The sequence below is a fragment of the Pinus tabuliformis genome, chromosome 9 (genome assembly GCF_031772625.1).
Source record: "Pinus tabuliformis cultivar Carrire ecotype Pingquan chromosome 9, CPIR1, whole genome shotgun sequence".
In the NCBI taxonomy this organism is placed as follows: Eukaryota; Viridiplantae; Streptophyta; class Pinopsida; order Pinales; family Pinaceae; genus Pinus; species Pinus tabuliformis.
The window spans coordinates 1,883,971,231-1,883,996,368 of NC_142307.1; positions in this window are offsets into that span (position 1 = coordinate 1,883,971,231).

Sequence of the window (25,138 nt, forward strand, 5' to 3'; positions counted from 1 at the left end):
CGTAACTTGGTCATATTATCTCCATTTGGTGTGTATAATACCTTGTTGGAAATGTATCTCCAAGTACTACAGGTTTTTGTATAGGCTCCTACCCATGGCTTTAAGCCTACCGTAGACCCCAAAAAAAATCCGTTTATGGTGTCAAAATTGCTCCGGAAGTTCAAGACGTGAAAAACTGCTAAAAATAGTAAATGGTGAAATGAATAAGGAAACAAATGAAACTGATTGGGGGATCTAGGTAGAATAGGTGCATGGCCACCAATATCCACTTGGATCATTCCTCCCCCCTTAGGAAGCAATGGTTCCCATTGCGTGCAGAGCCTCCATGAGGTGAGGAAATCTCTATTGAACTTGGTCCCCGGTGAACCACTTGCCCTGGTGAAGGGGTTGGCCAGCTTTGAAAACTCCATATAGTTGTATCATTTTTTACCGATTGTTCTTGATCTGTGTTTCCATGATATGATCAGTTGTGGCATGTTCCATGCAGTTTGAGTTGAGCTTTGTTGGTGTGATTTGTTCTGCAATGTTAGATGTGTCCAACAATGGTGGAAAGTATGGCTAAAGGCAGTCTACATTGAACACTAGGTGTAGACCAAGGAACAGTGGGATGCTGAGCTTGAAGACACTGTCATTGATGGCCTTGGTGATGGTGTATGGCCCATATCGGTGTGGGCGAAGCTTGCAGTGGGGTATAGCAAGGTGCTCCTCCTGAAGATGTAGCCAAGCTTTGTCACCCACCTCAAACTTGTGCAGCACTTGATGTTGGTCATGACGCTACTTTTACTTAGCATTGGCTATGTCCAATATATCATGGACCTCCTAGAAGATGTGTTGAATGCACTCAATGAAGTTGTTTCCCCTTTCAGCTTAAGACTAAATGTGATTCTAATCCAGATCTTAGGGGGATGCCCTCAATATCTAAAAGATTGAAATGGATCTTGGGGAGGAGGCCCCCAGGATCTGAAAATTTGAAATTTCCAAAAGAAAAAAGAGTAGAATGCCCAATAAACAAAACCACAAAGAATTTTTTTATTAAAACAGATAATCACTGTAAGGACTACATTATGGTGGACAATTTGTCGCAATACCAAGATATAAAAGATTGAAATGTATGTTTTGGGGGAGGCCCCCAAGATCTGAAGAATTGTAATGCTAGAAATAAAATGACAAAACACGCAGTAAATTAAACCACAAAGAAACTTTTTATTAAAACCGATAATAACTATAAAGGCTACATTGTGGTGGACAATCTGTCCTTTTAAAAAATGTGACTTGTTACTTATAGTCTTTTTCAGTTACAATACCATGGGTCAATTCCATGGGTGAATGAATAGCATGGGTGGATGTCACAATACCATGGGAAAATACCATGGGTGAATGAATACTATGGGTGGATGTCGCTTACAATACCATGGTAAATTCCAAGGGTGGATGAATAACATGGGTGAATGAATACCATGGGATGATGTCATTTTCTATTCGCATCATTCCTCCCTCCTTAAGAAGCAATGGTCCCCATTGCATGAAGTAACCTCCTGCAAAGCCTTTGTTGAATATGAAGTGCCACTGAGGAGAAGGGTTTTATGTGGTTAAACCAAAACCATGATGAAGGAAGATCCAAGGAAAGAGATACCTATAATGCTTGTGACCAACTATGATACTGATAGTGTGCAGCCTAGCAAATGGACTTCGATGAAGTGTTGGTTTGTGGATGACCAATAACCATGATGAACGAAGATTTGAGGATAGAGATACCATGTAATTCTTGTGACCAACTGTGATATTGACAGTGTGCGGCCTAGCAAATGGACTTCAATGAAGTGTGAGTTTGTGGATGAAACATAACCATGAAAAATGAAGATTCAAGCATAGAAATACCCTATAATACTTGTGACCAACTGTGATACTAATAGTGTGTGGCCTAGCAAATGGACTCCAATGACAAGGATTTTGTGATGTTGACCCATAACCGTGATGTTGGTTGTTGATGAAGTAGTAGTTGCCTACATAGCCTAGAGTGGGAGGGCACGTCTCCAAAGAAACGAAGCCGAATGCTGCTATGATGAAATTGATGAATGTGAAGTAGGTTCCTACTAAAACTGGGTGGGAGGGCATGTCTCCAAAGGGAACTGCTCCGAATGCTGCTCCATAATTAAAATCGACATAACTTGGTCAATATAACTCAGAATATTTATTATAACCTATTTTTGGAAATAGAAGGACCGTTTTGCATCTTCTCATGTGTTGGGAATCCTTATCTAGAAACTCTAGAATCTCATATTTGCAATGCAATATTTCCGCCATCACAAAAGTTCTGAAAAAATAGCTAATTTTAAATAAGTGATATCTCCCACATCTGAATTTTGATTCAACCCATTTTTTCTAAATGGAGCAATTTTTTGAGAGAATGTCAGATCTACAATCACTTTTCTAAAATTCTACACCAAAATTACAAAAAAATAAACAAAACGATAGGAGCGTCACTGTCCATGAATTTTCGTCAAAAACATTTCTGCAACATAGCTGATTTTAAATCAGCAATATCTCCCTCATATAGACTCTAATTCGGCTGATTTGTTTTTTTAATTTGTGAATTTTTCATAAGGAATCCAGATCTGTTATTTGGTTTTTTAAAGTTTTCACCAAAAAATTCAGATCTGATCTGCAAACTCTCCACCTAAAAACATTCGTGTGAAAAAAATGAAAAAAGAAAAATTCTTCCCGCTTGGCCCAAGATAATGATCTGTAGAGGACATAGCACATGCCTGAAGTGTGTTGAATATTGCTGCAAAATTTGAAACTGAAATATGCATCAAACCCTTATTCCAATGGCATCATAACCTGCTTTGATACCATTGATCCAGATCTTGGGGGGGGGGGGCATCAAAATCTAAAAATTGAAATGGATCTTGGGGGGGAGGCCCCCAAGATCTGAAAAATTGAAATTTCCAGATGAAAAATAGTACAATGCCCAATAAACAAAACCACAAATAATTCTTCTATTAAAACAGATAATCACTGTAAGGACTACATTGTGGTGGACAATCTGTCACAATACCAGGATCTAAAAGATTGAAATGGATCTTGTGGGGGAGGCCCCCAAGATCTGAAGAATTGCAATGCCAGAAAGAAAATGACAGAACACACAGTGAATAAAACCACAAAGAAGCTTTTCATTAAAACCAATAATAACTATAAAGGCTACATTGTGGCGGACAATCTATGCTTCTACAAAATGTGACTTGTTACTTATAGCCTTTTTTATTTACAATACCATGGGTCAATTCCATGGGTGAATGAATACCATGGGTGCATGTCACAATACCATTGGAAAATACCATGGGTGAATGAATACCATGGGTGAACGAATACCATGGGTGGATATCTCTTACAATACCATGGGTAAATTCCATGGGTGGATGAATACCATGGGTTGATGCCATTTTCTATTCAGATCAGAGTCGAGTCTACCTAAGTGGCTGCAAATGGTATGGCCACTTCAGTGGGGAATAATGGCTAAAATCCCGTCCCTATCTAAAAGTGGTTGCAGTCGGTTGAGCAGTGGATAAAACTATTGTAGCCGTGTTGGACATAGGGAAGAATTCCATCCCACGTGCATGGATGCTTCGAGTTGTACATGCATAGAATGTGTATGATAATCTTGTTGACAACCTCTATTTGACCATCAGTTTGGGGATGGAAAGTCATTTTGTATCTAACATCAACCAGATGCTTGACCAAAATGAACTTAGGAATTTGTTGTCCTAATCTGAGACAATGGATTGTGGGATCCCAAAATCTACCCACACTCACTCAAAGAAGAGGTTAGAAGTGGCATCTGCTATGATACTCTTCTTGTAGGTCACCATGATAGACTCTTAGAGAATCTCTCGACGAACACGAAAACACAATCATTTCCATGCTTAGTAGAAGGAAGGCCTGACATGTAATCCATGGAGACAGATTCCCAAGGCCAACTAGGAGTAGGTAGAGGAGTATACAAGCCTTACTTCTTGATGGTTGGTTTGGTAATGGCTCAAGCAGTGCAGGATCTAATGTACATCCCAACATCTTGACGAAGTTTTGGCCAATAAAAATACTTCTACAATACCGCCATTGTTTTCTCTACTCTGAAATATTCAATGACCCGACTGAAGTGCGCTTCCCAAATAATCTTGGCATGCTCACTTGAAGGAACAAAGATGTGTCCTATGTGGCATAACAATTCATCTTGAAGGTTTAAAATTTGGAACTTGCTTCCCCTCCAGGAGTGTCTAGTATATGATGCCAAATTCTAGATCACACTTTTAAAGATGCGTCCACCTCGATGTCTTGTGTCCACAGGAGTCAAGCACAATGATCAACTCCATGACCAATGGTCGGTTGAGGCAATCAATGACATTATTGGTGCTGCCCTTCTTATACTTAATGTTCAAATGGAGCTGTTGTAGATAGGTGGGCCATTTCTGATGGCGATCATTCTGCAACTTCCCTTGTGTTCGTGTGAACTGTAGAGGTCGGTGGTCTTTGTGGATGACCATTTCCTTCCCCATAATGTAATGTTTCCATTGACAGATTGCTTGTACAATGGAACACGTTCCTTTGTCGTAAGTGGGGTACTTTCAGACTATGTCTGAAAGTGTCTCACTGTAGTAAGCCATTGGATGTCCATACTGAGTAAGAACCACACCAATATCGTAGTCAGAGGCATCTGTCTCAATCTGAAATGGTTGTTGCAGGTCTGGTAATGTGAGCACTGGTGCAAAAAAGAAGTGATTCTTCCACTCAGAGAACAATTTCTGTTGGGTTTCTGAAGAAAAAAACTTTGCTTTCGCTTCGCCCTTGGTGACTTGACTTAAAGTCCAAGTGATATGAGAGAACCCCAGCACTAACCTACGGTATAAATTGGCAAGACCTGAAAAGTTGTGAAACTTTGTTAGAGTGGATGGGGCTGGCCAATCCCAAATGACTTGTATCTTGGATGGGTCCACATGTACACCCTTCTCATCAATGATGTACCCCATATATTGAAGTTGTGTTAGGCCAAAGGTGCATTTATCCAAGTTAGCACACAACTTGTGTTGTTGCAGGGTTTGAAGGACCTATCAAATATGGTGGAGGTGCTCTTCCCAACTCTAGTTGAAGATAGATATGTCATCTAAATACACCACCATGGATGCAGTGGTGAAGGGTTGAAAGATATCGTCCATCAATCTCATGGAGGTTGCAGGGGATTTTGTTTATCTAAATGGCATGACCAACCATTCGAAAACGCCCTCCTTGGATTGGAAGGAAATCTTCCACACATCGAAGGGTTCAATAGGTACCTGGTGATCACATGAATTCGAGTGAATCTTGCTGAAATATTTGCCCCCATTGAGCTAGTCCAGAAGGTCAGCAATCTGTGGTATTGGGTACCTATTCTGGACAGTGATCTTGTTCAGTGCCCGATAGTCAAAATAGAGCCTCTAGGTCCCATCCTTCTTCTATACCAATACAATTGGGCTCTCACGGGGTGATGATCTTGGCTTGATGTGCCCTTTCTGTAATAGTTCTTGAATATGCCTCTTGATCTCAGCATTCTCCATAATAGATCATCGATAGATCGGTCCATTGGGCAGCGGCGCACCTGGTGCCAAATCAATGGAGTGCTTGACCTGATAATGTAGAGGTGCCCCTATGGGTGACGCGAAAATATCCCCGTACTCCTCCATGACCTTGTCTATCTGCTGCTGCTGTGAAGAGGAGCCCTACCTGGAAGTCATGGCCACAACCTTCTTCTCACCTTGGGGGTGAATCATAAGGAAAGAAAATTTCCTGGTCTGGGAAATGATATCACTACATTGGTTTGTAGTGATCAAAGAGATGGCGATATGCGGGGCTACTTCCAATATCCTATACAATGTATTAACCAAATTAATAATCACAGAGCGAGGTGCAGACTCATATACAATGTGTTGCTTCCACAAGTATGGTTGTCCTAACAATACATCACAAACTTCAAGAGGAGCAATGTCACACAGTACATCATCCATGAAGTCCTCGATGCTATAGAGAAGGCAACACTATTGGCTGACCTGAAGATATCCTCCTTGGTTAAGCCACCCGATGGTGTACTGTTTGTGGATATGTTTTAGTCTTTAGGCCCAGTCACTTCATGATCTCTACTCAAATGATGTTCTTTTGGCTCCTGCTGTCGACAATGAACTACTACAGAGAACCCTTCACCCACATCTATGAGTGGAAGAGGCTTTCCCCCTCGTTTGAATCTTCAGGCTCAATCTTCTAGATCTTGGTGGTGGCCACAATGGCACTGGGCTCCATATCAATGATATGCTTCATTTTTTCAATTCCCTTATTAGGTTCTGATTCAAAGTTGGAACCTATGTCTGATTCAGAAACCTTCATCTCTACCACTAGTGACTACTTGGCCCAGCACTCACTTGTATTGTGAGTGGAGCTCTTATGGAACTCACACCATTTTTTCATGTCCTTCTTTGACTTCGAGGTGTTTTTCTTTTCTTGCGGCTTCGGTGGGCTATTGCTCCTTTTTTTTGTGGTTTGGGGGTGCCTTTTCCTTGCTTTGGATTCACATATCCAAAGTCTTGCTTCTTCTATTTAAACTTATGCTCAATATTGACAGTGTATCGATACACCGTGCCGAGCGAGGAAATGTCTAGGAACTCCATCTCATCTTAGATGTACTTGTGTAGTTAGTCATGGTACTTGAGCACTAAATTTCGCTCAGTATCCTTAATACCCAACTTCATGCAAAGGGTATGAAAAATATTTGTGAACTCTGGCACATCTTGGTCCCTTTCCTGCAATAGCATGGTCCACTTTATGTATTTATCTTTATATCTCTCGATAGGGTAATATTGTTCCTTGATGGCATCTTGAAAAGAATCCAAACTGGGCGTGACTGAAAATAGTGAGGGTTCACTCTCATTCTTTTGTGAACTAAAAAATATCCTTCTAATAGGTTTAACCATTTATCTACGATGTCTGCATCTATCAGGCCTTCGAATATTGGAATATTGAAGTTAGCGCGTACCTTAAAAGGAGTGGTGCCTCCAGAGTGGTTGCTGGATGAAGATGCATCACCTGTGGGTAGTTGTCGAAGGATCTGGGAAATGTTATCCATCATCGCGTCCCTCTATCGCTCAAGGGCTTCCTCGATCAACATTTTGAAAGGATCTCCTGCCCCCTCATAAATATTTTCTTCCACGATGGGAGGTCTTTGGGTTTTGTGAGGTTGATATTGTAATGTTTCAACCAAATTGAGCCCTAACTCCTTATACCCTAACTTCGTTGGGGACATGGAAAGAAAAATAAAGAGTAGATCGTGTTAACACCCAGGTTGTTCCCTATGACTCCCAAGGGAATACGGCCGGGGTAACCACTAACCAATCTTTGGATCACCGCTTCTAGCCTAACAGTGATCAGAGAGGGCTCTCTCTTTATGATTTGTAACTGTTTGTTGTAGGATTTTAGGCTAGCTATTATGCACTGTGTTTTGTTTATGTTTGGTTGGTGAAATTCCTTTTATGTTCTAGTGAAGTAGTTTTCTGAGAAATTGAGTACCATTGGGCAATGGAGTCTGTAGCTGTATGTGTTTGAAGTTTTGAGATGAAAGATGGGACTTACAGGGCCATTTGGGAGTTTGATAGAACAGATTTTTGATTAAAAGACTGGAAACAGGTAGCACGAATAGTGAAAGCATTCAAGAATTTCCACTATTTATCTATGTGTTCCCAACAGATAGCTTTAAGAAGAGAAAACAGAGGTCTTAGGGGCAAAGTTGAATCCCTGAGAATGACTGTTATAATAAAAACACAGTTTTGAATTGCAGCATTTAAGAATTACAATTCAGTTACTGTATACGAGGAAAACATTTATAATAGCTCAGTTTGAGTCCAGGGTAAACATAGTTAAATCCTGGTACTATCCTTTCACCTTGCTATCAAGTGTAAACATAAGAACAGTAAAGAGAACAAAAGACTCAAAACAGACACGACAAAGAGATTTGAGAATACTTATAGTTTTATGCAACACCCATGGAATCCTGTAACATGCATCCTTCACCACAAGATATCAAACACACCAAACTTCTGGAAGTTCCATTCCTCCTTTGTATTAATTCTCTGAAAATATTACAGCAGATGGAAGTTATCCAAGAGAAAATTCCAGCAACCCCTTCAGCATCTGTGAAGGGTCTATATATACTAGCGGTGGTCTACAGAAATATCTGAGTTCTGCGTTATCTCAGTCTTTACATTCTCACCAACTATCTAAGATATTATGTCGAAAATTTATTACACATTTAATACACAGCACAGGCATCTTAATGCTCTGTCAGAAGATATTTAGCTTTATAAGAATAGCTAAGTCGGTCTGAATATTTGGAGTTAATGCATAGAAAACCCGACTGTAGGCTGGTACACTATGTCTCGGACCTGTCAGCTGTGACTTTGACTGCTGCTGGTGGCGAGTGACTGGTCTGGCTGAGTTGGCTCAGCCTCTGCCTTTTCATGTGGGTATTAATTCCCAAAATTGTCACTGTATGTACCTGCTTCTTCCTTCTGCGCTATTGGTTCTGGCCTGTCAAAATTGTCTGGGTCAAATGCCTCCAGACATCCTGTGTGGGCAGTTGATGTGCCAAAATTGCCCCTAGAGTCTCATCTGCTTCTGTGAACTTGAAGAAATTGGGTGGTGTATCAAACAGATGCTCTATCTCATTCATGAGAAAAAACAGGTTCTCCACTCTGTCATACATCATTTGCCCTGTAGCTGGCCCTGGCTCCTTTGAAGTGCTGGGAGGTTTTGCAATCTCTGCTACTGCATGGGCATCAATTCTCTTGTTATAGTTGTCCAGGGTGAGCAGTCTTCCCACGCTGCTCAAAATGTTGGGGAGGCCTCTGTTCTGCAGTGTTACAAACTTCTCCAGGAACCTGTTAATTTCTGTTTGCATGTCCTGTGTCCTTCTCTCCAAGGTTCCAATCAAGTTTCTCAATGTAACAACTCTCTTGGCTATGGCAATTGTTTCTGTCCTGTTGTTGATTCCCATGCTAGCCAATTGAGTGCTGGTTTTATAATTCAGGATATTGATCATCCTGGTAGCTGCTTCTGGCATGTGCCCAAGGCTTGCCCTTGCTCTCTGTATTTCCTTGTTTGCTTTGGTGATGAGCACCATTTGTTCATCCATGGTTTCAATGTATTGCCACTGTTTGGCAATGGATCTCCCAATGTTGCTCCACAACACTGCTTTCATATCAGCTGTCACCCTTTCCAGTGCAAGCTCTTTTTCCAGCTCAGCAATCCTTCTCTTAAGGGTTTTCACCTCTCTCTCCTTGGCTGCCTCATTTTGTTTGCTTTTATCAAATTTCTCATTAACATTAGCCAAGTTCTGTTTGAGCCCATCCAGCTCTTTCATTTGAGCTTCCATAGCTCGGATCTCTGCTTGTAGCTTCTGCATGTCTAAGCTAGCAGCTTGCTCTGATGTTGTTGTGGGGGCTGTGGATGGTGCTGTAGCTCCTGTTTGCTGAGGAGGAGGAGTGATGATCGGAGGTGTTTCCTCAAGATTTATTATTAATGGAGGAGGCTGGGAGGATTGACCTTCCCCTTTCTGTTTCATGGCTTCTTGTAGTGCTGCCTTTGCAGCTTCAGTTTGTCCTAGCTGGTCTTGAGTCCTAACCAGCTCTTTGTATAAGGATACCAGCAGGTCTGTGGTATCTTTTTCTTGCCGTTGCTGGGCAACTTCATCTGTTTGTGGATGGATGGTGGCCGGGAGTTTGATTTTCTTTCTTAGGGCTGCCATGTCTGCATCCCTTATTTTCAGCAGTTCTTGGATGCCTTTGACATCCTTGGGATCATGTCCTATCTCTATGATTACCTCCTCCAAGGATTTGATCCTGTTGTCCTTGGCCTGTGAGGATGCTCGTTCCAATTCTAGCTGGGATGATGTATTGTCTAGGCTGCTCTTTAACTTGTAATTTTCCAGTGTCTCATCTGCCAGGGAGGCATACACCATTTCACCCGTTTGTTTGTGTAACTCTATCTTATCCATGGGGTGAATATCTTTAGCCAGAACCTCCATATTTGTTCTCAAATAGTCTGAGGTGGACTGAGGATGTAGAGTTGTGGGCATGAAATGGCTCATTATCATTTTTCCCTCACTCACATCAAAAGCAGACATTAGTCTCTGCTGGTTGCTGGGAGCTAGTTTTAACAAGTGATCATAGAGTTGCACTTTTATGGGATCACTCCTTCTCTTGATTTCTATGAACTGCTGCTTTATACTTGAGTGCCCCTCTCTATGCTGACCAGAAGAGCTGACCTCTCCTCCCATTGTCATATCTGGTCCTCTTTGAGATGAGCTGGCCGAGAGTTCTCCACTGGGTGGGCCCATGCCCATGGCCTGCCTTACTGCTATGTCCTCCTCTTGGGAGTCATTCAATCTTTGTCTCTTCTCTCCTCTGATAAAGGATGAAGTCTGGGGAGTCTCTCTTTCTCTCTTTCTGGTTAAGTCCTCCTTCTGAGGTGTTTGGAGGACTGAGCTGTCCACATTGATGTCTGTTCTTGGAGGCAACTCTGTTTGGGGCTGCTGTTCTGTAGAACCGGGCAAATCTATCTCTTTATTTTGCTGTAATGGCTGCTGCCCACTAGTTTGTGGTTTATCTTGTTGCTGCCCCAACTCCCGTTCTTCCATTTCTTCTTGCTGCTGTAGCAAGGTGTCAACCTGTTCTTCTGTTAATATAGGTGGTTGTTCCACCTGTTTGCCTTTGTCCTTGCTTGCTGCTTGGGTTGTCTGCTCGGCAGCTCGCTGTTGTGTTGCTGGTGTTGTGGTGGCTGCCCCAATTTGCCTCCTGTAGGAAATAGGCACCTGTCCACAAGTTTCCAAGTCAGCTTGTTTTTGGACATTTCTAGCCTCTTGCTCAAGTATTTCTTCATTAGTCATTTGCTCTACTAATGTGCCCTCTTCCCAATCTGGTGCATTTGCATATTTTTCAATTTCAGGTAATCTGGCATGAGCATAGTTGCCTAACTTATACCTGATCCTCCTGAGGGAAATAGAGTGGTTAGGGTCATATGGAATCCACTCAAAACTAGTTTTCAACTGGAGTCCTTCCAGGATCCTGTCTGCCTCTTTCCAGCCTTCTTCCTTCCTGTTGTATAAGAAGGGACCTAGCTGATTTCTCACTTTCAACTGTGATTTCTTGTTTTTACTCTGAAAGTGTAGGTAATCTGAGTTCCCAAATTGCCTGAAATATTCTAAGGCAAACAGTCTCATGGGAACGTACCTTGGCAGCCTAAATGGATTTAATTCACATCCATACACCCTAATGACTGTGTGATTCTGGTAGAAGTACCAGTTGCCGATGTTGTAAAGCTTGTTCAAATGAAGAATTCTTTTCATGTCATCGGTCAGTCTAGGAGAAGGGGCACCTTGCAGCACTGCTAGGACTGGATGAACAAATAAATCAATAAACTCACAGTATGTATAAGGTGATAGTGAGGTACGATGGAACACAGGGGTCCAAAAAACAACTGATCTTGGGGTTCCTTGGGCGTTGAGTGGCCTCAAAGGGACAGAGAAGGTAGCTGGCTGGTTGAACAAGAACAGATGGTATATGTAGGAGGTGTATCTGAACAGCCTCTCCCTCTTCAAGTTCATGAACTGGTCATGAATCTTCTCAGCTATATAAGTTGCATAATCATAATGGATAGCTGGAGGCTTACCTGGGGCAAATATGGACAGCATTGCCAATATGCAGTCATCTACATCTTCTAGTCCTCTGAATCCTAGGACATAGCCAATCAAGTCCACCATCATCCTGCCCAACTCATTCAGGTATTGGTATCCAATGGGAGGGGTTCTGACTGCTTCAGAGCTAGGTGTGACAAATAGCTGGTTAATCTTCACAATCTGGTCATTAGACAGGTTATTTCCTCTCTTTATCAAATCTTGCATGGAAAGAGGGGTCAACTTCTTGGCTGTATGGAAATGCAGCATCTGATTTATACTCTCTGGAGTGATCTGAAACAGGACTAGGCCTGTGGGGCTAATGACTGCCCTTTGGCTGGGGTCATAGCGCTCTTGGCAACTGTAGATAAGCTCTGGCATGGGATTAACTTGGGGAAGGTTGTATATGGGAAATTTGATTCCCAAATTCCCAGGATATCTGCTCCACTCATGTGCTGGGCTCTCAGTTCATTTAACATTTGGATATTATACTTAGTTCCCATAGGAAACCAGTCCAACATCTGGTAATCCATGTCTCCCAGGGCTTGCCATGCTAGTTCTCGGTGAGGAGCATTGATAGGCTTGATATTTAATGCAATAGGGGTCTCCATAGCTTCTGAATGGGCAAATATTGCAATTTGACAAGTGACTGGCAAAAACGGACTGCAGGCTGCCCTCAGTGGGAAAATAACTTGATTTTTTGAATTGTCAGAGGGGAATTTACCAGCTAGAAATTGAAATACTGCTGGTAATTGGTAACAGAGCCTCTTTGGGGCCTAAGTGAGCTTCTGGTAGTAGTTCGGAGGTATTTAGCAGTGAATTTGCCGGGGAAACGCAGAGCTGAGGGGTTTTTAGATGAATTGCAGTTTGTTACAACTCTGCAGGGAATTTTTGGACTTCACAGAGACAATGGTGGAGATATAACCCGGTTCTAGCGGTGAAAAAGTCTGTTTTACGGTCCTATTATGCTTGTGAGCAGATTAGAGCAGAATGCAGGCCGTATGGAGGGCAGGGCAGGGTAAATACCTGTAATTCGACGTGCAGAGGTCGTGGCAAGGTGTACTGCAGCTGCTGACGTGGTCGCTTGGGCTAATTGTACCGGTTGGCGGAAATCCAGGCAGAAATGGCTGAGCAGAGTGTACAGACGAAATAACAGTGAAATGGTAAAAAACGCGCAAAATTCGGTTAATATGAGTTTTTTACCCATTTGGCGCTTTTTTATGATGACGTCAGCATGACGTCATTGGTGGGTCACGGTGATGTGACGTCAGCTGACGTCATCGGGGAGGACGTGGCTGAAGACGACAGGTCAACGGGGGTGAGGTGGCAGTCCAGTCAGCGGTGAGCTGGACGTGGCAGAACGGTCAATAGCGGACGGGCGGAGGTTAAGCCGTGAAGGTTACGGTTAAGGCTCTAACCGTCACGGTCTCTCGGGGCGGTTAGAGTACGGCGCCCAGGGTGTCAGAGGGAGCTCCGAGACGGTCTAACGGGCGACGCGTGGCAGAGGCATGACGAGGCGCAACGTCATGTTCTCGGGAGTTAACGCGCGGACGTGGACGGCGTTCCGATATTGTTATGGGCCGTCGGATCTGGAGGGCTTGATCCGACGGCTGGCGGAGGTGTAAGGTGCACGGCGGATAGGGCGGCGGAAAATTTAACGTTTATGGGTTTTGGCATAGTTTTTCAAATGTTTTTTCTGCCCACCCGCGCTTGCCTTTGGGAATGTGCCGAAAGCGGGATTTGATTTTTGTAAGGTTTGCAGAGGGTTTTGTGGGTTAGAGGGGTTTAAAGAGGGGTTTTTACCCATGCAAAGGTATTTTTTGAGGGGAAATGATCTGCAGCAAAGGGAGAGTATCGGAGATAGGTTCACCATGGTGGCCAGATGCCACTATGATCCCTCTTTGCAGATTTCTCGGCTATTATGCCTAGGGGAGGGAATATATAACATTTAGGGCTTTATACACCTTAGTGTTATTATTATTAGGGCAAGGGGTAGAATAGGGAGTTAAATAGTAGAATTAGGAGTTAGTGAAGTGAAGGAGGGGAATCTTTGAGAAAGGGGATGTTAATGATGGAGTAAGGGGGAAAAAGTGAAGTTAGTGATGCTTTCTGCTGTGAATCCATGAAATTCACCACCTTTTCTGCTGATATGTCCATTGCCTTGGCAAAATATCTTTGACAACTATGTAATGGTGAACCTGTCCTTTCTGCAACCACAACTGCCTACCCAACTATTTCACCTAACATTTTTTAGTTTCTTCTTGGAGGGGCACTTAGACTTGCAACCCTCAATTGCCTTTTCTTTTCTTTGGCTTTTTCCTTTTTTTTTTTTTTTTTTTTACTCTATCTGTTTCTACCCTTATCTCTTCCAAGGTCCCAGATTAGGCTTTTGGGAACCTTTGTTTCTCTACCTGAACTACTTATCTGCCAAGATTAAGCTGTTTGGACAGACTTCTTTCTCTATTCTACAACTCAAAATTGAAACATGGCATGATCCAGATTAGACTGTTGAATCATCCACAAAAATGTAATAAGGTCCTCAATATCTGAAGTAATTTCACACACCTCTGATTTCCCGGAAATATGGGATCTTTGTAGTAACAAAGCAGAGCATATTTGGATTTTCGATAATCAATCATGAAATATGAAACCTATTACTATAGGTATCCAACAGTGGCTCCATATGGGGATGGTTTTTCTTTTGAAAGACCAAGAACAGCAGGTCAGATTGCCTTGTTGCTCGATTGTCCATCTTAATCTTTGAGCTCTGATACATGTAATCTGTCAAAATAGTGTGCTTCTTTCTTGGGGAACCTCTGATATTATCTGCCTGGTTGCTGCTAGTTGCAGCACTTGGGAAAACCTCTTTATACAATATATAAAAAAAAAAGAATATGTACAATTGCATATATACAATGAACCTTTGGATCCTTATCATATTGAACCATCATAATAGTGCTTCAGCATCCTGCCATTGACAGGACCTTCATCTAGTTCAGTCACAGTCAAGCTTTTAAGGAAATAAGTGTTATTACCTTGCACTGCTTGGACAGCAAATGGTCCTTTCCATAAAGAATCAAACTTCCCATGTTTCCCTTTGTCTTCTCTTCTTGCATCCCACTTTAAAACTTTATCTCCCATATTGAAATCTTCTGCTTTGGTTCTTCTGTCAAAGGCCTTTTTAAGTTTTTCCTGTAGTATTTGCACTCTGCTGAAAACTTGTTCTCTGGTTTGCTGTAAACAGATTATCTGGTTGATCCTTCTTTGCATGTCATTTGGCTCTGCTTGACTTTCTTGTAGAAGTTTCATAACTGGCACCCCTAGTGATGAAGGAAATCTGGCCTCTAATCCATAAACTAACTGATATGGGCTGGTCCCAATTGATCTTTTGGTGGTTAATCTGTCTGCCCATAAAGCATTTACTAGCTTCTTGTGCCAGTTCTTTTTGTTCTCTTCTAGCACTTTCTTTATGATGTTTATCAAACTTTTGTTTGATGATTCAGCAAGACCATTTCCCTGAGGATAGTAAGCTGTAGAATGGCCCAAAGTAATGTGAAATTTATGACAGAAATTTATCATTTTCTTGGATTTGAAGGCAGCAGCATTGTCTGTTATTATCTTTTCTGGGCAGCCAAATCTAGCCAGTATATTGTTTTCCAAAAATTGAATGATTACTAAATCATTTGCTTGTCTGCATGGGGCAGCTTCAATCCACTTGGTGAAGTAGTCTGTTGCAGTCAAAATCCATCTGTGTTGTCCTGAAGATGAGGGGTGAATTTCTCCAATGAAATCCAAGCCCCATTGTTGAAAAGGTCTTTCTGTTGAAATGGGCCTCAAAGGAAGTGGCAGCAGCTGTCTTTTGCCTTCAAACAGTTGGCACTTGTGGCATGATGTTGTGAATTTCTTCATATCTGAGAACATAGTGGGCCAGTAATAACCAGCCCTTAATATCTTGTCCACAGTGGATTTCCAGTACAGATGTCCACCACAGTCTCCAGCATGGAATTCTTGCATAATTTTATCAGTTTCATTCTCAAGAAGACAGTGCAGCAAAATACCTTCATGGTTTTTCCAGAGTAGATTCTCATCTAACACACAAAATTTGGATGTTTTCATTTTTAGGAACCTAGACTTAGTTCTGGACAGTCCTGGGGGAGCACACAGGTTTTGTAACACATAACAGATATCAGAGTACCATGGAGATTGTTCAAAGGCTACGTTGATCTTTGGAGTCGCCAGCTCTGTTTCACTGTCCAGTTGGTTGATATCTAAGGCTTGGAAATTTGATTCTGTCATTAACTTAGCCAAACCTTGCCCTTTTATTAACTTTGTAGGCTTTATTTCAATGTCAAATTCAAGTATGTTTGCAATCCATTTTCCTCTTCTACCCTCTAAATTTTCTTGGGTGAGAATGTCTTTGACAATAGGACTCGGTACATAAGCCACAACATGAGAGTAAAGGATATAGATCCTAAAATCTTTGATAGCTTTGATTAATGCATAGGCTTGTTTTTCCATTATTTGGTATTTCAAAGGAGCATCTCTAAGAGCTCTGCTGAAGAAGGCAATGGGCTTTTCATTCCCTTGATCATTTTTCTGCAATAAAACAGCAGCAATAGTATGCTGGGAAGCAAAAGAAAAAATAATAAAGTCTTTGTCAAACTGAGGATTAGTTAATACCGGGGTTTGGGTTAAAGCCAGTTTTATGCTTTCAAAGGCTTGCTTTGCTTCCACAGTCCACTTAACCTTTGAATCTTTCTTTAGCATATTGTTTAGCAGTCTGATCAATTCTGCTAAATTTGGGATGAACCTTCTTAAAAAATTGAGTTTTCCTAAGAATCCTTGCAACTCTTTGACATTCCTAGGGTGAGGCATTTGTAGGATCGCTTGTATCCTATCTGGATCAATTCTTATGCCATCTTTTGAAATGATGTGTCCTAAAAGTTTCCCTTCTTCCAAACCAAATAAAGACTTCTTGGGGTTTAAGGAAATGCCATATTTTCTGCATGTTATGAAAATCTGTCTTAAATGTTTCAAATGTTCTTGGTCAGATTTTGAGAAGGGTGTAAGATCATCTAAGTAAATGACCAAGAAATCATGAATTTCTTTTGCAAAAGCAATGTCCATTGCTCTTTGAAATGTTGCCCCTGCATTTTTCAATCCAAAGGGCATTTTCACATACTTGAAAGTACCCCATGGGGTAGTAAATGCAGTTTTGTCTTGATCGTCAGGGTGTACCAGGATTTGATTGAAACCTGAGAAACCATCCAACAATGATATTCTTGAGGCTCCCACTACTCTTTGAAGGATGTGGTCCATTTTGGGTAAGGGATAGTTGTCTTTGAGTGACACTAGGTTCAAATTCCTTAAGTCTACACAGAGTCTTATCTCACCAGTTTTCTTTCTTGTAGGGACCAAATTTGAAATCCACTCAGAAAACCTGATTGGTGCTATGATCCCAGCTTTGAACATTTTTTGTAATTCCTTTTCAATGGAAGGAAGAAGTACAGGATTGATTCTCCTCAATTTTTGTTTGAATGGTTTTTGATTAGGCTTGAGGGGAATGGTGTGCTGTATAACAGAGGTATCATAAGACTTCAAGTCTTCATATCCCCAGGCAAAGACATCTTGGAATTCTTTAAAGAGATCAACATATTTGGGCTTTTGATCGGGGGGCAAAGAGGCGGACAGCTTGACTATCTTAGGCTTTTCCATAGTGCCAATATTACATTCTTCAATTGTTGCATCTAATGGCTGCATCTTTGGTTTCCTGGGGACATCATTTGAGTCAAAAATGTCCTCTAGTGGGGTAAGGCCTGCTGGAAGAAGATTGTCTTTGAGTTGTATGATTTCATCTTCAGCACTGCCCAGCTCTTCACAATCAATTTGGTGAATTTGCTGAATGTTTTCTTTGTTGAAAATGGTTGGACTGAGTAGTTGTTTTGCTGTCCTAGGTGACATTGGGTGAGCAGATTGCTGAAACTGTAATTGTGATTGACTTGCTCCATCAACAATTTGAGATTGACTTGCTGTCTCAAGGTCAATATTTAATCCTGTAAACTCTTGCTGCAAAGTTAAAAAGTTGTTTATTTGCCTATCATTCTCAAATACTTGCCATTCTTTGACATTGTTTGGAATAGAAGGCCTATATTTGACTTCTGCTGTGAAACAATTGTTGGGTTGTAGTGGGAATTTGAAGGTGCTGGCAAATGTTGCCAAGCTGTGAGCATGGAGATTGTGGCCCCTTGGAATCTTTGTGAGAACAAACTCGGAGAAAGTTTCTAGTATTTCAATTACAGCAGACCTGTAGGACCTTAATCTTTTGTCATTGGTGACAAAATCCCCTTTTACTTGTTGAATTACTAGATCAGAGTCCCCCATGATTGAGAGGCTATGTGCTTGTAATGATTTAGCAATCTTGAGACCTAGTAGCAGAGCTTCATATTCTGCCATGTTGTTAGTGCATTTAAAGTTCAGTCTATATGCTCTGCCTTGTGCACAGGCTTTCTCTTTGTTATGTATCCATACTCCAGCTCCTGCCCCTAACTTGTTAACTGAGCCATCAAACTCTAGGATCCACAGACTATCTTGCTGTTCAGGAGACTTGAGGTTCTGTTCATGGGATGGCAGTGTGAGCATGAGTTGGGGTTTCTTCTCCCATTTGTCTCCTAGGATAATTTCATCAGTTGTTTGACAATTTTTGACAACTAAAGGAGGGTGAATGGGTATTGTTGGGCTGATTAAATTTTTGCAGGTGCCACTTGTTTGATGGATGTTTTGCTCTGGTTTAAATGTCTCCGTGCTAATGTGACTGCCCGAGAAGCCTATGCTGTCATTAAAGAGGATGTAAGAGTCTACGTCTGAATGGACAGCATATATTGGAAAATTTTGAGGCTTTTCTTCACTGCTGACCATGTATTTCATGAGTGTTTCCCTATAAAGTCTCTTGGGTTGCCCAAAGACAGAGATGGTTGCATATGACATGTCTAATTGCAGGGAGCCTTGGAGCTTGGCTCCCCATGATCTTGATAAGAGCATTCCATATTTGGGTGGGATATCGGCAACAACAACATCCATTAAAATGGTTTTGTTGGGAAATTGAACCAAGGACACACACAAATCCTTAATCAGGCCCAAGCATTTGACTTGACTAGAATCAAAAGAAAACAGGTCTTTGTATGGTCTTGTTATATCCAAATTTAATCTTTCCATGACTGCTTTAGGCATGAGGTTATGAGATGCACCTGAGTCAAACATTGCATTGTGCAGTATTTTATCATGAACGTGCAAACTGACATAAAAAGGTAAGACCCCTGTGACTACTGTTTTTCCATCTACCTCTGGACCAAACAGTAATTCTGGAGTGTCATCTAGCACATTTACATCATCTCTGTTGTTGGTGAGCTGAAGGGATTTCTTGATCTGTTGCTTATATATGTCATGCTTGGCTAGCTCTAAAAGGGGAATTGCTATTTTTAACTTGCCAATCTCTGTTCCTAGGTCAAAGGGTTTATCCACCTGAATTTTAGGGTCACGGACAGCAGTCCTTTCCTTGTTCAATGAATCTTCTGGTTGGATTTCATCTTGATTTTGGAACCTGCCCCCCATGTCCATGTCTTGAGGGGTGATGTTCGGATTTGGGTGAGAGGATGAGGTTGCTGTGGGCTCTTGTGGTGTGGACAGAAATTCAGTGACCTCCTCAACCACTACTTCCTTTGCAGGCAAGTTTGTTTTGTCATTAGGTTCAGTGACTGAGGCTTCTTTAGATTGCTGTTTCTCCTTTACCTTTTCAGGCTGATTTGCATTTACAGTCCGACTTCTTAGTTTGTACTGCTTATGGACTTCATAGACAGCAGTATCATATCCTTGCTTAAAGTCAAAGGATTCTCCTGATTGTGTTTGGAATGTTTTGTCTTCATCCTCATCATGGTCTTCTTGTGTTAGGAAAACATGGCTTTTACCATCCAGCCCTATTAAATTGATCTCAGGATCTTCATTGAGCTGATTAGCCGAGGAAGTTTCTGCATAATTTTCTTGAAAAGGTGGTCTGATATCTTGGTCAGCACCTGTTTTTCCTGTATTGGGGTTTTGTGTTCTCCTAAAATTTGGGTTTCTAGGAGTATTGTTTTGTGGCGCTTCCCAGGATGACTTTCTTTCTACTGATTCCACTCTCTCACCTAGTCTTTTCATGCTGTTTAGTATTGCATCCAACTTCTGATCAAAGCCCGAGGGCTCTTCTTTGAAACCAACCTTCTTTTCCAGCTTTGCCCTGTTTCTTTTGGCAATTAGGTTGGCCTCTACAGTGACTGCAAGTCTTTGGGCTTCTGCAAGGGTTGGAGGGTCTCTTTCTCTCAACTGATAGGCCATATCAGAGTCAAAACCATCAGGGAAGTTATAAAGGGCCAAATCAGGAGGGGGCCTTAAGTTCTGGGGAATAGCATTGTATATGTTGTTAAACCTAGCACAATACTCCAACACCGTTTCTTGGGGACCTCTTTTAATAGTGTTATATTCACCCAGTATATGGTGTGGATCTCTCTTTTTCTCCCATCTGTTGGTAAATTCCTGGTATAGAACTTCAGAGGTTGCAATGGAATTTGCATTCAAGGATCTAAACCAAGTTCTGACATCCCCAGTTAGGCTTTGGACAAAAATTCTCATCCTGACACTATCATCATCAATTTCATAGGTCTCAAAGTGGTCTTGCATCTTTTTAGCATGCTGGATGGCTGTCAAAGGGCCATGGGAATCAAAAAATGAGAGTCTGGTTTGATAATCTTGGGGTAGGGCTGGAGCATTGGCTGGAATCTGCAATGGTGCATATCTGTTAGCCATGTTTATAGGATTAATAGGGTTGATAGGAACAAATGGGACAACTGGGATTACAGGTGTACTGGGGTTAATAGGATGGGTAACAAGTGGAGAACTGGTTGAGTGAGTATGTGCAGATGGTGAAGATGGAAAGGTAGGACTTTGAGGGGTTGAAGATGAACTAGGGGAATTGGGTGTGGAACGAAAAAGGACTTTGCAAGGAGTGGGAATGAGGATGGGTTGGTCTGACCTTATATCTGAATCAGCAGGTTTATCCTGCTTGTGCTGTTTCCTTATGTTCTTTGGGATGATATTTGGGTTATCAACAATGATGGGTTGGTCAGGGTCAGGGTGTGCCCTAGTGTGCCTTGGGTTTCTTTTAGGAGCCAGCTTCTAAGTGTTCTTTCAGAATTTTATATAGAACTTTTGTATTTACAAGGGCAAAATAAGAACTCTGGAATGACTATATATGTTTCAAGGCTAGGATAAGTTTCCCTAGTTAGCTCTTCCTTGAGACTGAGAAACAGTCCTAAGATGTCTCGGCTAGTTTCAGGCTTGATGAAAGCTTTGGAAAATAGATCGTGATTGAATAGTCTTAAGTCCCCAGTGGAGTCGCCAATTATGTTAACACCCAGGTTGTTCCCTATGACTCCCAAGGGAATACGGCCGGGGTAACCACTAACCAATCTTTGGATCACCGCTTCTAGCCTAACAGTGATCAGAGAGGGCTCTCTCTTTATGATTTGTAACTGTTTGTTGTAGGATTTTAGGCTAGCTATTATGCACTGTGTTTTGTTTATGTTTGGTTGGTGAAATTCCTTTTATGTTCTAGTGAAGTAGTTTTCTGAGAAATTGAGTACCATTGGGCAATGGAGTCTGTAGCTGTATGTGTTTGAAGTTTTGAGATGAAAGATGGGACTTACAGGGCCATTTGGGAGTTTGATAGAACAGATTTTTGATTAAAAGATTGGAAACAGGTAGCACGAATAGTGAAAGCATTCAAGAATTTCCACTATTTATCTATGTGTTCCCAACAGATAGCTTTAAGAAGAGAAAACAGAGGTCTTAGGGGCAAAGTTGAATCCCTGAGAATGACTGTTATAATAAAAACACAGTTTTGAATTGCAGCATTTAAGAATTACAATTCAGTTACTGTATACGAGGAAAACATTTATAATAGCTCAGTTTGAGTCCAGGGTAAACATAGTTAAATCCTGGTACTATCCTTTCACCTTGCTATCAAGTGTAAACATAAGAACAGTAAAGAGAACAAAAGACTCAAAACAGACACGACAAAGAGATTTGAGAATACTTATAGTTTTATGCAACACCCATGGAATCCTGTAACATGCATCCTTCACCACAAGATATCAAACACACCAAACTTCTGGAAGTTCCATTCCTCCTTTGTATTAATTCTCTGAAAATATTACAGCAGATGGAAGTTATCCAAGAGAAAATTCCAGCAACCCCTTCAGCATCTGTGAAGGGTCTATATATACTAGCGGTGGTCTACAGAAATATCTGAGTTCTGCGTTATCTCAGTCTTTACATTCTCACCAACTATCTAAGATATTATGTCGAAAATTTATTACACATTTAATACACAGCACAGGCATCTTAATGCTCTGTCAGAAGATATTTAGCTTTATAAGAATAGCTAAGTCGGTCTGAATATTTGGAGTTAATGCATAGAAAACCCGACTGTAGGCTGGTACACTATGTCTCGGACCTGTCAGCTGTGACTTTGACTGTTGCTGGTGGCGAGTGACTGGTCTGGCTGAGTTGGCTCAGCCTCTGCCTTTTCATGTGGGTATTAATTCCCAAAATTGTCACTGTATGTACCTGCTTCTTCCTTCTGCGCTATTGGTTCTGGCCTGTCAAAATTGTCTGGGTCAAATGCCTCCAGACATCCTGTGTGGGCAGTTGATGTGCCAAAATTGCCCCTAGAGTCTCATCTGCTTCTGTGAACTTGAAGAAATTGGGTGGTGTATCAAACAGATGCTCTATCTCATTCATGAGAAAAAACAGGTTCTCCACTCTGTCATACATCATTTGCCCTGTAGCTGGCCCTGGCTCCTTTGAAGTGCTGGGAGGTTTTGCAATCTCTGCTACTGCATGGGCATCAATTCTCTTGTTATAGTTGTCCAGGGTGAGCAGTCTTCCCACGCTGCTCAAAATGTTGGGGAGGCCTCTGTTCTGCAGTGTTACAAACTTCTCCAGGAACCTGTTAATTTCTGTTTGCATGTCCTGTGTCCTTCTCTCCAAGGTTCCAATCAAGTTTCTCAATGTAACAACTCTCTTGGCTATGGCAATTGTTTCTGTCCTGTTGTTGATTCCCATGCTAGCCAATTGAGTGCTGGTTTTATAATTCAGGATATTGATCATCCTGGTAGCTGCTTCTGGCATGTGCCCAAGGCTTGCCCTTGCTCTCTGTATTTCCTTGTTTGCTTTGGTGATGAGCACCATTTGTTCATCCATGGTTTCAATGTATTGCCACTGTTTGGCAATGGATCTCCCAATGTTGCTCCACAACACTGCTTTCATATCAGCTGTCACCCTTTCCAGTGCAAGCTCTTTTTCCAGCTCAGCAATCCTTCTCTTAAGGGTTTTCACCTCTCTCTCCTTGGCTGCCTCATTTTGTTTGCTTTTATCAAATTTCTCATTAACATTAGCCAAGTTCTGTTTGAGCCCATCCAGCTCTTTCATTTGAGCTTCCATAGCTCGGATCTCTGCTTGTAGCTTCTGCATGTCTAAGCTAGCAGCTTGCTCTGATGTTGTTGTGGGGGCTGTGGATGGTGCTGTAGCTCCTGTTTGCTGAGGAGGAGGAGTGATGATCGGAGGTGTTTCCTCAAGATTTATTATTAATGGAGGAGGCTGGGAGGATTGACCTTCCCCTTTCTGTTTCATGGCTTCTTGTAGTGCTGCCTTTGCAGCTTCAGTTTGTCCTAGCTGGTCTTGAGTCCTAACCAGCTCTTTGTATAAGGATACCAGCAGGTCTGTGGTATCTTTTTCTTGCCGTTGCTGGGCAACTTCATCTGTTTGTGGATGGATGGTGGCCGGGAGTTTGATTTTCTTTCTTAGGGCTGCCATGTCTGCATCCCTTATTTTCAGCAGTTCTTGGATGCCTTTGACATCCTTGGGATCATGTCCTATCTCTATGATTACCTCCTCCAAGGATTTGATCCTGTTGTCCTTGGCCTGTGAGGATGCTCGTTCCAATTCTAGCTGGGATGATGTATTGTCTAGGCTGCTCTTTAACTTGTAATTTTCCAGTGTCTCATCTGCCAGGGAGGCATACACCATTTCACCCGTTTGTTTGTGTAACTCTATCTTATCCATGGGGTGAATATCTTTAGCCAGAACCTCCATATTTGTTCTCAAATAGTCTGAGGTGGACTGAGGATGTAGAGTTGTGGGCATGAAATGGCTCATTATCATTTTTCCCTCACTCACATCAAAAGCAGACATTAGTCTCTGCTGGTTGCTGGGAGCTAGTTTTAACAAGTGATCATAGAGTTGCACTTTTATGGGATCACTCCTTCTCTTGATTTCTATGAACTGCTGCTTTATACTTGAGTGCCCCTCTCTATGCTGACCAGAAGAGCTGACCTCTCCTCCCATTGTCATATCTGGTCCTCTTTGAGATGAGCTGGCCGAGAGTTCTCCACTGGGTGGGCCCATGCCCATGGCCTGCCTTACTGCTATGTCCTCCTCTTGGGAGTCATTCAATCTTTGTCTCTTCTCTCCTCTGATAAAGGATGAAGTCTGGGGAGTCTCTCTTTCTCTCTTTCTGGTTAAGTCCTCCTTCTGAGGTGTTTGGAGGACTGAGCTGTCCACATTGATGTCTGTTCTTGGAGGCAACTCTGTTTGGGGCTGCTGTTCTGTAGAACCGGGCAAATCTATCTCTTTATTTTGCTGTAATGGCTGCTGCCCACTAGTTTGTGGTTTATCTTGTTGCTGCCCCAACTCCCGTTCTTCCATTTCTTCTTGCTGCTGTAGCAAGGTGTCAACCTGTTCTTCTGTTAATATAGGTGGTTGTTCCACCTGTTTGCCTTTGTCCTTGCTTGCTGCTTGGGTTGTCTGCTCGGCAGCTCGCTGTTGTGTTGCTGGTGTTGTGGTGGCTGCCCCAATTTGCCTCCTGTAGGAAATAGGCACCTGTCCACAAGTTTCCAAGTCAGCTTGTTTTTGGACATTTCTAGCCTCTTGCTCAAGTATTTCTTCATTAGTCATTTGCTCTACTAATGTGCCCTCTTCCCAATCTGGTGCATTTGCATATTTTTCAATTTCAGGTAATCTGGCATGAGCATAGTTGCCTAACTTATACCTGATCCTCCTGAGGGAAATAGAGTGGTTAGGGTCATATGGAATCCACTCAAAACTAGTTTTCAACTGGAGTCCTTCCAGGATCCTGTCTGCCTCTTTCCAGCCTTCTTCCTTCCTGTTGTATAAGAAGGGACCTAGCTGATTTCTCACTTTCAACTGTGATTTCTTGTTTTTACTCTGAAAGTGTAGGTAATCTGAGTTCCCAAATTGCCTGAAATATTCTAAGGCAAACAGTCTCATGGGAACGTACCTTGGCAG